The 14399-nt window shown below is 37.0% G+C and overlaps 1 protein-coding gene across 2 annotated transcripts in view; it reads right to left on the minus strand.

Annotated features, from left to right (window-relative positions):
- Nipped-B (Nipped-B cohesin loading factor) overlaps nt 1–12044 on the minus strand; it is a 62231-nt gene extending 50187 nt beyond the window's left edge. Inside the window, exon 1 of one of the 2 annotated variants that reach the window (XM_065227448.1) lies at nt 11428–12044. The gene's annotated coding sequence lies outside the window, so the exon portion shown is untranslated. The remainder of the gene's footprint in view (nt 1–11427) is intronic. The other variant, XM_065227450.1, reaches the window with a different exon arrangement.
- Nucleotides 12045–14399: the final 2355 nt, after the last annotated feature.

The following is a 14399-nucleotide window of genomic DNA, read 5'->3' on the forward strand; positions in this document are numbered from 1 at the left end:
GATTTAAATAAAAAATGAGTGAGTCCTTATTTTTTTTTTTTTTTGAATAATCCTATTGAATTTCAATCCTCTTTAGATTTCCCTCGGGATTATACTCAGAACTTCCTTAGAATATCTTATTTTAAAATTTTAAATTATAATTTAGTTCTCCTCAAAATTTCTTTCTGTGTGAACTTCCCTAAAATTTATATCAGAACTTCCTTGGAATTATCCACAGAATGACTATAAAATTTTCCTTTAAATTTTACAAGGAATTCTCCTTAACTAATCATGTTTGTATTACTTATACTTTTAATTGCATTTTAACTTCAACACACCGGTTCTTTGTATGGCGTGCCCCTCGCGATTTGCATAGTTGGAGATGCTTAACGTCAAATATCTGACTTAAATTGGTCATTTTATACGATAGAAGATGAGGTGATGAAAGTATACAGTTGATAGTGCCGTTAGAGTACGGCAATGTTAAAATTGTATATAGCGAGTAGAAAGCGAGCAAAGGTCAATTTTGAGGAAGACACGAATCGGGTTGATCATCTTCTTTTCCAAACTCCCCTGTTGGAGAGGCATGGTGAGGGTTATCTCCCTCTACCACCACTGGCAAAAGAGATGATTGCCGATTTTCTCATGTACCTTCGATGACAGTTCTATCGATTGTTTCGCATTCAAATCGTCATCTGACTGTATGTGCTTCTGTCATCGTCAACTTAACGAGCTCGAGGAGACACGGGTAGAGGAGGTGCTGGGTACTGATACTGTTCCTTTCGACCAATGACAGTATGATTGATGGTAAGCTCCCATCTAGAGTTATGTACTTTAACTAATCGTGTTTGTATTACTTTATGCGCGAAATTAACGATTTACATAGTTGGAGATGCTTAATGTCAAATATCAGATTTAAAGTGATCATTTTATACGATAGATGAGGTAATGAAAGTATTGAGTTGATAGTTCCGTTAGTCTCTCCGAGATCGTTAAGTTGAGGACGTTCAAAACTTACTAAGTGTAGTTTTGAACGTCCTCAACTTAACGATCTCGGAGACTATCAACTCTTTACTATAAGTTGGCAAAAATTAGGGAGGTCAGTCATACTTATTAATAAGTTTCTGTGATTAAGAAATATTTCGTTGAATTTCAAAAAAAATCCCTTAGATTTCCTTTTTTTCCAGGTCCAAAAATGAATTCCCTGATAGTCCAACTAGTCGACATCCTGAGTAGGCATCCCTTTGAATTATTTTTAGCAGTGGCCATTCTTTAGCACCGCTTGATAGCTACTAATCGTGTAGGAAAGTTCCGCATAATCGAGAAAAAATCATTAAAAATAACTCGATTTTCGAAACGGCCGATCAACGAAATTTTTCGATTCATTAATAGGCCCGCACGCTAAAACGGCCAACCATCCATTTATTTATTTTTTTCATTTCATTGATACGCCTAGTGACGATTGAAAATTTTCAATCCAAAGCTAGGCCCTGCTGCTTGAGGCAGGGCCGATGATTTGTTTTGAATTTATTTGACGTTGCGAAAAGGCTTAGCAAAGGGCGTACCACTTCTGATGACAAGCACAACGGCTTAACAAAAAGGACCTATCCATTGAAAGATTCACAAAAAGGCTTATCAATTTATGAAATTAAATTGTTATCGATTTTCATATATTTTTGAAAGCTTTTCGCATATTTTGGATGTTGTATACTGAGATACAGTTACTATTGTTATTGTGAAAAATATACTAAAATAAAATACTTCAATTTTCTTAAATATGAATTGCATAGTGGCGGAAAAATTTAAAATTCATTTTCTGTATGTATTGTTTACGTTTTGGACATAGGCCCATTTTAAATGTTACTCTAGATTTCGTTTGTTTGCAATGTAATTAAAAACAATTACAAAGCAAAATTTGCAGAAAGAAAAGCCTAATAGTGTATTTTATCTCACGAGCATGTTATGCGTTTATTTGTAACGTGGGACAGACCAAGTTTGATATTTTTTTCACAATTTTTATAGTATATTCTTCTCAAACATGTTATTAACAGTTGTTTCACGGGTTTGTCTCAAAAGTGATGAAAAACTACATGAGACTGTTATGCGTTTATGGGCAGCTTAGCTCAGTCGGTAAAGGTGCAGCTACAAAGCAAGATGATGCTGAAGGTGACTAGGCCCGGTTCGGTCTAGGAATTTTTCGGATTGAACAATTTCTCGACTTCCCTGGGCATAGAATATGATTGTTCTTGCCAAACAATTATACTAATGCAGTAATGGTACAGGCCTTGAAAGCTCTTAATTAAAAACTGTGGAAGTGCAACTAGAACACTAAGTTGAGAGCACGCTATAAGCTAATATACGATAAGCAATAAGCTTGAAATGCGAAGAAGAAAAAGAAGGATGGAAAACTAATAAAACATGCATAAGGATGACAGTTTTCACAAAGACATTTCCAACACGCTCACATAATGTTCGAGCATTTTAAAGCTACAAACTACAAGTTACAAAAGATTGAGTCACTGTGTACAGCGCACGATATTAGTCGGAAAATTAAATAATGAATATGGTACAATACGGCAGACTTCAATATGCTGGTAATTTAGTACGAATATTAGTTAATTTAATTTTGATAATAATAGTACAGAAATTATTTGCAAAACACTCCAAAAAATCCATGAAATTCGTCCATAGGTTTTCTTTGAAGTTTAAAGTTACTTCCAAGAATACGCTGAGACTACTTTTATTTTTTTTAATTCGCTTGAATTCTCCTAAGAATTCCCATGCAATTCACCTCAGAATTGTCTTAAAATTTTGCTCAGAATTATCTTGGATCATGATCCTTCTGAAAAAAATTGTTCTCCTCAAAATTCTCTAAAAACTCTGACATTGGAATTATCCTCATCGCAGAATTCCTTTAGTATTTTTCACGAATCCTGGAATCCTCTTCACAATCGTCAATGAATTTTTCGCAGAGCTATTTGAAGAAATTGCCCTGAACCAACACAATTGACTTCGAGGTCTAGTCAAAACTCTCTTAGGAGTTCTTCCCAAAACGCCGTTAGAAATTTTCTCTAAAACAATACCTTTGTGTTATCCCTAGAATTCATTCTAAAATCTCATCAAAACTACCTTGGAAAAACATTCAAAAATTATCTTAATAGACCTTCAAAGGGACTTTTCCTGCACATCTAGTCCAGTCTAACGGGTTTAAACAACTTGCAAAGTAAAAAATCTTATTCTTTCTGATTGTTCAGCGAAATTCACAGTTTTCTCGTTTGTTTTTCCAGTAACTTCCGGTTTTAGTCCGGATCACTGGTCACCCTGATATTCGTAGAATAAACATTGCAAAAAGCTCTATCTTTCACGTAGTGACCGTACTCCATTAAATCAACGCCGCAGCAGCAGTCGCCGTCATACATGCAAAAATTGACGTTGAAAAGACATTTCTAGTAGATACACTAAATTTGCATACGATGAATACTAAGTAACTCAAGGCATGTCCACGTAAACCATCATAACCGTCGGGTAGAAGAAGTCGTCCCCTACCCGTTGGTATTGTTGATTTGCGTTGGCGAGCCTTAACTTTCCAGAAATCATCGAAAGAAGTCATTGTTTACAAAAGCTGTTACGCCCTAATTCCAGCTCTTTCTAGACTTATTTCTATACATAAACGGTGTATTCGTAAAAAATGTGACCGAATAATAAAAAAATATTCACCGAAAAACAAGCTTTCATCGGATTCGTTTGAAACCTTCTAGTAATGTAAGTTGATAAATGTTTATTTTAAAAAACCCACATTCCTATTCAAAATGACCGCACCGTTCACCACATAAACTATCCCGTCAACTTTTGTACAGCAGCTGATATCATTATTTTGGTCACTTTTGGTCATTTTAGACCAATATTTTGCAATAAAGTGAAGCTCCACAGGCAGTGGCGTCGCGTCCACATGTGCAACCTGTAAATAATTTAAAAAAAAAATGCGTTTAGATTTTTATAGATTTTATGGTCATATCATAGCTGTACTTCTTTACTCCAAACCACAAGTGACCATGAATACACTATTTTATAGTGTGGCTCAATTAAATCTTCGACCTTGGTTTGCTACAAAAAGGATTAAATTCAGTTCGGATGGTCTGCCTAATCCCTAATGCATTGATTTCTAAGCATGGCGATATCACTACCATGACAAAACTCGTTACATAGTGCACCTAAAAGCGAGCTTTTTTGGGTGACGGGTGGCAAGTTTGTGAATGGTCAAATGCCTGATGTAAACCAAGTAGACCTTCTATCACCTCTTGAAACATAGGGTTAACTACCCCATTTCCAGCCTATTAAGCCCAACCCGCACTTAGTCTTTCTTAATCTTGCGTAGTTTAGGACCGAACGGAATGTTATTATTACTGATGGCTTCCAAATTCATTTACCTTTCCGTACGTACCGTAAGATTTGATAAAGAGAAACCAATCGTGTAGATATTGTCAAAAGTCTAACACTGCTTCTTGATGCCAAACTCGGCCTACGGATTCTAAACTTGGCCTAACGCATTGAAACGCCAATGAATTCACTTCGGCCTATCGGAAGAAGATAAATATTGATTCGGTTGGAGCGCTTCATTTGTTTTTGAAAATATTGGGTGCAAACATTTATATCACGCGTTCTTATTGACTTCGTTCGGTAGCATTTGAACTAAAGTATCGTACCAAACGCATAATTTACCTGTTAACGCCGAAATCATGGATTTATTTGATGTTTTCTGCTTGATAGGCCCAAAATGGGCGCTTAGGCCGAAGTAGTTCTCTATCCTACCACAAATTTTCCACAGTACATGGTGGTTTGCACCACTAGTTGTAATTGAAACTTTCAGCTGTCACGCGTCAAACGGGAGCAACACGGAAACAGCAGTTTGGTATGCTTTGGACGTGTATCATACTTGCAGACCGGCATGAATGTGTGAGTTTAAATTAGAAGAACATTTCTAGACTAACATTTGAAAGGGGCGGAAGAGCCAAAATGTAAACAAACCATATTCTGGCAAATATAGAGAGAACAGTTCACAAACTACTCGATAAACACGAAAAAGTAGAAGAAAATATCACTTCATATCATCAAAAACGTTTCTTCTTACATGGCGTATTTCCAACTTTCAACTCGATGATGCAACTGGTTGTTACGCCTTGCACCAGAACAACGAATTATATTGTTTTAATATGCCAAACGTATTTGCGTACGTACACAAAATTTGCGAACGAAGAACCAAGGCGGAACAACAAACAAAAAATCCCGATGATGTACTTCCACGGTGTATCACCAGTGTTGGCAGTTCAAAGGATGGAAGATCTGGGGGGTAACATGTAAGAAATTATGATGTTTTCTTCTCAATTTCATGACAAAGAAACCTTTTTTTGAGTTTTTAGTGATGCATGATGATAGATTACACTATTAACTATATTTCAAGCTTATAAAATCATCCAGAAAATGGAAAGTCGTGAAATAGGATTAATTTTTAGGTCATCTAAATTCGGAAGCGATTTTCTCGATATGGTTATTTTGGAGTTCCGCCCTTTTCAAATGTTAGTCTAGATTTGTGATATATGGGTGTCTAAAGTGTGCATTTCTCGCTGTGCACTTGAATATCTGATTGCAGGCAAAGAGAGTAATGGAGAAAGAGAGCGCAAAAGCTCGCTCTCACTCTCTAGTCAGTTGTAAATCTCTCAATTGACCACTTTGTCAAGCAGTTTTGGCGTGACTTTCTAATAGTGATTTCACAAAACTGGACCAACTAATTTTTATTTTTTATGAAACGCACAAATGGTGGCTACTTTTCTCGAGGTTCTAGAAGAAAAAATCTCAAAATACTGTTTTATTTCAAAGTTCGAGTGGTAGTAAACGTCATTTTAACTGCTCGAATGAACCGTTGGTTGCGCCGGTGCGCCTGTCAAAACTTATGAGCTTCCCCTGGTTTATTCTTATAGTGTAGTTCTGATGAATAAAGAGTCGATTAATAATTCAATAATCAAGTTTGCTACCCAAGGGATTTTATGAATTTTCTCTAGATTTTGACACTGTGTCATATTCAAAAATGTTGTCGAGAGTGATTGACGGATATTCTTTATTACACTTCAGTCGAAAAAGTTAGCCTTGTGATAAAAATGAGAATTAGTTAAGTTATGCAATTCCTCCTACTTCGGTTAGCGCGAAAAGGACCATACAAGTTTTGTTTACACAAGATGATATGCCCTTCAAATGTTACGTTAGGTAGTGATTAATATAGTAAATGAGAACATGACCCTCGAATTCATGGAGCATTGAAAAAAAAAAACTAATATGTGGTGGTAAACTATAACGAACAAAGTTTAGTGTACAGGTAAACAAATGAGGCACGCGACGCCTCTGTCCACAGGATTAGGTGGGTTAGTATTTTGGTACAAAATGCTCATTATTTGCATCATACTCCAATACGTCCTAAGGATGCCAGAATCGGGATAGCTCAGTTAAAATTAGCAATGAGTCTTTGGGAGACTTAACGTGGTTAAAATGCAGATGTTAACACTTATTCTTGTATGTTTGACCATTGTTATTGGACTTCATTACCTTTCGTTCATTCCCAGGAACGATACAAGATTTCTGTCCGCTAGTGGAGGCCAGTTGTTTTAATATACGTTCATGCGTTAACCGACAACATTTTGATGTTACGTCTTCTGGACATTGTAAACTTTCAGACGGCTCCATCTTATAGTTTTTCAAACGAAATAAATCGACACAGTCAATATTTTGGCGACATTCCGAACCGACATGTATTGAATTCTGTAACCATTTTTTTTCGTCATCGTCCGATTCTTGGACCGCTCCGACCAAGCCATTTATTTCTTTTTGTTTGACTGGCAGATACTAACTGAACCTTTCGATTCTGATGGTACGGAGCAGTTAACGATTCTACACTGAGGAAATAATTCGTTGGAATTTCATACGAAATGTTTATGGAATTTAACCAAAAGAATTTATTTTGAATTTCATACGATACAAATATGAACGCGCACCTCTGTTATCATTTATGTTTTTTTCAGTAGACAAATATGGATTTCAAAAATGTGTCGTATGAAAATGATACGTTATGAGTATGAAATTTACGTTTCATTCGTATGAATTAGAAACGAGAGAAATACGAAAAGCCATCGAATCAACTATACAATTCATTGTAGCTATTTGTAGTTTTTTTCTTGCAAATTATTTATATACATGTAATCATAAATTCATATTTATTTTATAAACCAAGAAAAATTAAACGTTGAAGCGTTGCATTTGAGTTTTTGTATTGTAAACAACATCACTCAAAAATTAACTTTAAAATTTTAAGTGGCGGGACTACAATCTGCCTGGCTCTCGGCCTGGCTATTGACGCCACTGGTTCCAACTTTAACTCAGTTACGTCCGTTATCGCAACAGGATTGCAGTAACCTCAGTATTTTGATATTAGGCAGATTCTGTGAACAAATTTATAATAAATATTTGAAATAAACTTTACATTACCTTCTTACGTTTTGTTCTACCCATTATGCAATTCACGTACAAATCAAATCGCTCTTCTGGATCTACCAGTACGCGATAATGGTTGTTATTAAAGCCATACACTCTATAATTTTAAATATGTAGGTAGGATCCGGAAAATTATAATTCAGCGTTTTTACCTCTCAATACAGCCCAAGTTTCCGCCGGAACTTTATAACATACGCTAGTAATTTCGGCTCGTACGCCATATTGTTTTGTTTTGAACAGCGTTTCATACGAACGACGAATGATTTTTTTTTTTCACACAAGATCAACTCATAAAGTTCAGTGCAGCCTCGTATGAAATTTAGAATCATTTCGTATGGGAATTATTTATGAGTCATGTAATTTTCATACGCATGCTATGAATAACATACGTGTCGTATGAAACTATTTCCAGAGCTCAAAATGCTTGTTCATACGAATCATATTTGAAAATCGTAATTCTAGTTTCAGGGCTGTTACGAGATTTTCTAAATTTGATCCGCGAAATCCGCGACAAAAAAAAAACTGTTTTCATTGCCTAAAAATAGCATTTTATAGTACCTACTACATGGCATTTTAAGCTTATTGCTTATAGCATATTATATTTTTACCTGCTCTCAACTTAATGTTCTTTGAAGTACTTTCACATTTTAATTGAGAGCTTTCTATGCCTGTACCATCCTATGCCCAAGGAAGTAGAGAAATTTTCCAACCCGAAAAATTAATAGACCGGACGGGAATCGAACTCAGTCGCCTCCAGTATGGACTTGTGTTGTAGCTGCGCCTTTACCGACTGAATCGTTTGTAACCTTTGATTTTTTTTAATAACATTGTATCATCTTCAGTTATAGTATAAATTCTGAGTAATTAATGAACACGGAGGCGAACCAGCCTCAGGCTGAAACCCTCCATAATAAAGAAAACTTAACTTAACTTAATTAGTGAACATAATAAAATACCCTTACATTATGAGATTCTATTGAATAATACCGGCAAATTTTCTTGAAAATTAACCTTTGCGTCTCTGACGTATTTTGCTGTCCTAAATGTTGTAGTTAATTTGTCTCTAGTTTTCTCATTTTTAACCGATTCAAACCAAACACCCTGCACATAATCGAATAATTACCAGAGTTTCATAAATCACGCTTGTTGGTCACGTCGCAGTTGTGTATTTACACGGATATTCCTTGGGTACTGTCCAATGGTGAGACATTTTCATATTTTTTTATTTCTAATCTGAACCTAGCACTTTTCGTTGTCAAATCATAACCGAATCGAATATATGTGACTTTGTGGATCATGCACGACTTATTACTATGTATACCGGAAATTATAGGGTTTCCAAATCCTCCAGAACATCAGTTGATTTGTTCTACTAGATCAACGAAGACTGCAATAATGTCTGTAGTATCGATATTCAATCAGATTCAAAGTGTCTATGTGGATCATGCATGATCTATTTCCGAGTAATCCAGATGTTCAAGGTTCTTCAAATCGTCCTGCAGTTCAGATAATTTGATCTACTAGATCAACCGATCTTGGGATGTCTTTAGTATCGAAATATTTCCATACAGATGCACTGTGTCTATGTGGATCATGCATGAAATATTGTCATATATACCAGATGTTTGAAGTTCTCCAAATCGTTCTGGACCTCATAGCCTAGTCAGTAAAGGCACGGTATTACCAAGCCGGAGGCGGCGGGTTCGATTCCCGGTCCGGTCGAAGGAATCTTTTCTCGACTTCCCTGGGCATAGAGTATCATTGTGCTTGCCACACAATATACGAATTCATGCATTGGTATTGGCATCGAAAGCTCTCAATTAATAACAGTGGAAGTGCATTTATAACACTAAGTTTGAGAGCACGCAATAAGCTAATATGCACTAATCAATCAGCTTGAAATGTGAAGAAGAAGAAGAAGAAATCGTTCTGGAGTTCAGATGATTTATTCTACTAGATCAACCATGACTGGGATAAAGTCTGTAGTATCAAAAATATGTTTAAACAGATTCATATTGTCTATATGGATAATGTTTAATTATTTCCACGTATACCAGATGATCTATGTTCTCCAAATCGTCCTGCAGTTCAGATGAATTGTTTTACTAGATCAACAAAGCCTGGATAATATCTGTAGTATCGAAATATCGATTTGGAAATAGGTTGCCATGATCCACATAGTCACTGCAAATTTGTTTGGGCATATTTCGATACTACAGATATTGAATTAGTCTAGTAGAAAAATAATCTGATCTCCAGAAAGATTTCCGAACCTATAACATCATGTATACCTAGCAATAGGTCGGGTACAATCCACATAGACACTTTGAATCTGTTTGGACATATTTCGATACTACAGACATTATTGCAGCCTTGGTTGATATAGTAGAACAAATCAACTGAACTCCAGGACGATTTGTAGAACCTTAGAATATCCGGTATACATGACAATTACTAGCATATATACGATTCGTTTATGATTTGACAGCGAAAAATGCTATGTTCATGTTGGAAAAAAGGAAAATGTCTCACATTGGACAGACCTCAGGGAATTTCCGTGTAAATTCGGTATGACTTATGGATTTGAGATCATTTCTCAATTATTTGCAGGGTGTTTGGTTTGAACCGGTAAAAAATTGAGAGCCAAATGAACAACAAAATTAATGACAGCCAAATTATCCGGGACGGAAAGGTTACAAGGAATTCCACAATTTTTGTGACAGCACATCAGTCCCTTCGCGATTTTCGCGACATCATTTTAATGTTTCCGCGATTTTCACGACTGAAAGTTCAAATCCGCGAAATCCGCGCCTGTTGTAACAGCCCTGTAGTTTTCTCAGTGATAGACTTTCTAGCGTCATGGTTATTGCACAAAACCGGCTCGAGCACTTTTTTTTAGATTTGGTTACAAAATAATATGTACTCAATCGATTGAAACGAAACTTGGCACATGAAAACAAATGCACTTTTAACAAATCCGGAGAACTTTGATATTTGGGCGTTATGGCTTTTGTAAACAAACACGTCCATCGCTGATTTCTCGCGAATAAAAACACAATATCTCGCGAACAAACTATACCAAATGATAAAGGAATCATTCATCTACCTGTTTGTGTTGTTAGTTTTATAGAATGAGCTTTAATTCACGAGAAATCGGCAAGTGACGTGTTCGTTTACAAAAGTAATTACGCCCTAATCTCGAAGTTCTTCGGAAATTTCCATACATTTGATCGATTTTGCCTAGGGTGGCTCAGGAGGAATAGACCTATTTGTGCCACTTTTTTTTACGAATACACCCTGTAAATTGACTCACCTGATCCTGTTGGCAATGATTTTTGATTGGCATTATACTTAAATCAAAACAATTTTAAGTAAGTTTGAACATTGTTACCTATAAGCGATATGCGTGCTTAGACATTCCCCATTTTAAAGTGATCCCAATCTATTATACATAAATGACACAAAAAGGATCAAAAACTCATCAAGCAATCAACAAGTGAACCCTAGGTCACCAACATCCGGATAACAGTTCCCGTCAATCGTCTATGTCCGATGCACTTCTTCCGCAAACTGGCACCACTGCCGGACATTCCCGTTGTGTGAAAATCATTATGCTTTTCTCTGCTGCTGTACAGCCTGCGTTTTTCAAGCTGGGTCAATGTTTTGAAATGGTAGTGCTGCTACTGCTACTACTGCTGCTGCTTTTCCATTGCTGCTGCAGCAGCGATTTAAATTTGACACTTCCACCACTTTCGCAGGTAGACATTTAAAGCTCCTTCTTTGTTTGAATAATGGCACTTTGCACTGCTTAACCAAATCACTCTAATTTTCGGTGGTCTAGTGCTTCTTCTTTTTCAGCAAAGATGTGGGGTCAGCTAGAACCTACTTTTTTTTTTTCTCGGATATACTAACCTTCAAGTTTTATCACTTATTTAAATAGTTACACTTGTATTGCGACGCTAGACCTCCGTCGGAAGTTTGGGCTTTTCACTGCGTCCAGAATCTCGCTGGAAAGGCGACCGATTTGACACATAAACACCAATAGTAATTTTTTCACACATTTTCTCCCTTTTTTCGCTGTTTTTCTTCGCTCGCACAGCCTCCTGCCGGACTTCTTTTCTCTTGCTTCTACTGATCCGACATCGACGATGATGACGGGATGGTTGGATGGTCGCTTGTGGGCACAACCCCCGACGAAAGCGACGACGATAATGTTGAAAAGTGGAGCGCGGCGAGACGCGACGAAGAGAAAAGAAACGAAAGAAAAAAAAAAAAGAGGTTGCGATCCAATCCGACGACGGAAAATCTCAAACTCTTTCGTCACCGATTCCTGCCGGATTCCACGGCGGAAACATCGCTACCGTACGCAAATTCACCTATCCGCGGTGGCCACTCGTCGGTGCGTCTAGTTTTGAACCGTTTAATCACTTTTTTCAGCGGAAAATTTATAACTTTTTCAGATTCACTGTCCGTCCACTGAGAGAGTTTCAATCGCGACGACGGCGACGAAGACGACGAATGCTGTGTGTGCGAGTTTAACGAAAATGGCGAACGTACAAACCTATGCAATCAAAGCCAGGTCTGCCAGTGATGATTTGTTACCTCTTTCATTCCCATCGCCAATCGCATGCCATACAACATTTTGTGACGTCACAATTTCGACAGCTTCGAAAATCATATGAGAACGAAGGAGATGACCAATCACACACTGCCAAACCTGCTTCCCCGATAAAGCTTACAAACTACAAACGCGAACGGATTGCACGCACACTGTCGTGCCCGAGCGTGTACGGATAGGAGGAGAAACGGGAAATCCAAGGTAGTGTACGTGTGTCCGGGCTTGGATTGTCCGGAGGATCGGTCGTCCGCCTTCCGTCTTTGCCGTTTTGGCTTCGAGTGAAAGCGGGTGTGGTCGACACGAAAGCTTTTTCCGGTTAGTAAAGAAATATTTCAGGTGCTTTTGGTGAAAGCTTCGTAGCAAAATATTTCCGCACGGTGATCCAAGTAGTAAATATATATAGGCAAAATTTATATTGCTATACACAAATCATGTTAGACCATTTTAATCCCTAATAAAAAATTACCATACACGAACGATAACCCAAATGATTGAACTATTCCACAAATTGTTTGGATGATAAAGATTGGAATCTTTACGAATTGGCTCACTACTTGACTATAGCCTATCGGTCCCAAGTACATCGATCAACGTACCACACTATGTTTGTTTTGATTCACTATGAAAGTTTGACAGACGAAATGAGGGGTTAATGGATTTTCCTATGTTTCGAGGGGTGCATCAATTAGTTTGGGACCGAAGAGAGTACCAGAGCTGAGCCAAAAGTTGAGCACGATTCTTCGGGATCTTCTGGTTGAGTTACCTCTATCGTTATAGCGCTATCTTGATGGTTGTTTCTGTGTTGCAATGATTTGACAACTCATGAACCGGGGACCAACGGCTTTACTTCCCTTTCGAAGGAAGGCGTGATCAGAGATGTTATGCCTCAGAACATCCCTGAGGCACCGACTGGGATTGAACCGAGGGGGGCGACACATCTAAATCTCAAGTCTAGATGCTCAACAAATCTCACACTAGCGAATCATTCTTCGAAAAATCTTCTTTCATTTCTCGCATCTACTTGCATCGCGAATCATCTTTTTGCAGTAAATCTTCAGAATCCTCATAAATCTTCTTTTTATCTACTCAGCGTGCGCACAGCTAGCCACAGCAAAACACAATCTTTTCTGCATCGTAGATAGAGTCGTCCCCCTCGGATTGAACCCACTCCTGGTGGGGTTAGAGGTTATCACGCTTACCACACGCCGGTGGTGCCGCTGGGAAAACAAGATCGACGGAAAAACAAATCAAGAAAAAACATATTTTTCAGTTCCCTAATAAAAAAAAATACCATACCCAAACGATAACGCAAATGATTGAACTATTCCACATATGGTTTTGATGATACCCTTAACACGTCGTTAAGCAAAATAATCGTACAAATTTTATTAGGGTTCGTAATTTAATTAATCAATTATTTGAATAAAAATCGGGCATAACTAGTGACGGTAGTCTCCAACTCGGATTAACTTTGAACCCCGTCTCTGTTTGGATGATCTGCAAAATGTTTGCTTACACGCTAACTTGAAAGTACCCATTAATGGTTGAAAAAGACCCATTTTGAAGAAAAGTGGCTTAACTCATTAAATGAGTAAATTTTTTACCCATTAATGAGTATCTGTTACCCATTAATGAGTAATTGTTAATCATTAATGGGTAACAGATACTCATTAATGGGTAAAATTGTTTAATCATTAATGAGTTAAGCCACTTTTCTTCAAAATGGGTCTTTTTTTACTCATTAATGAGTACTTTCAAGTTAGCGTGTAGAGACGTGCTGATTAAATCTGATGTTGACATCAAAGTGGCTGCACGCTAAGAAAAAGGTATGCATTAATGTTTAAAAATTAACCAGTTTCGAAAACCCGCACATATTCATAAAATGAATAAACGTTGTTTACTCATCGGATGAATAAACGCGTTTTTCTTGGTACACAGAAACAAAATCCATTGGCAAAAATACTATATTGATGGTTTAAAATAAATACTCCCACCAATAGATTTGTGCAGAAACGAAATTCATTTAATTTTACTATTTTTTCTATCAAAACTACTATGCCGTTTGAGTAAGCATAGTAGTTTTGACAGAATGGTAGTAAATTTGATTATATTTTTATTCAACTATACTTAAATCATGGTAGATTTAACGGCATTAAGCGTAGTTATACTGAAAATAAGTGTTTTCTGCAAAATAGTATTCCTAACTATGGTTTTTGTTTCAGTGTAGTGGTTATATTTTAATCATTAATGAATAAAGACGTTTTTC

Source organism: Ochlerotatus camptorhynchus, unplaced genomic scaffold, assembly GCF_037179485.1.
Source record: "Ochlerotatus camptorhynchus isolate MF236.1 unplaced genomic scaffold, CSIRO-AGI_Acam_v1.1 ptg000274l, whole genome shotgun sequence".
Taxonomy (NCBI): Eukaryota; Metazoa; Arthropoda; class Insecta; order Diptera; family Culicidae; genus Ochlerotatus; species Ochlerotatus camptorhynchus.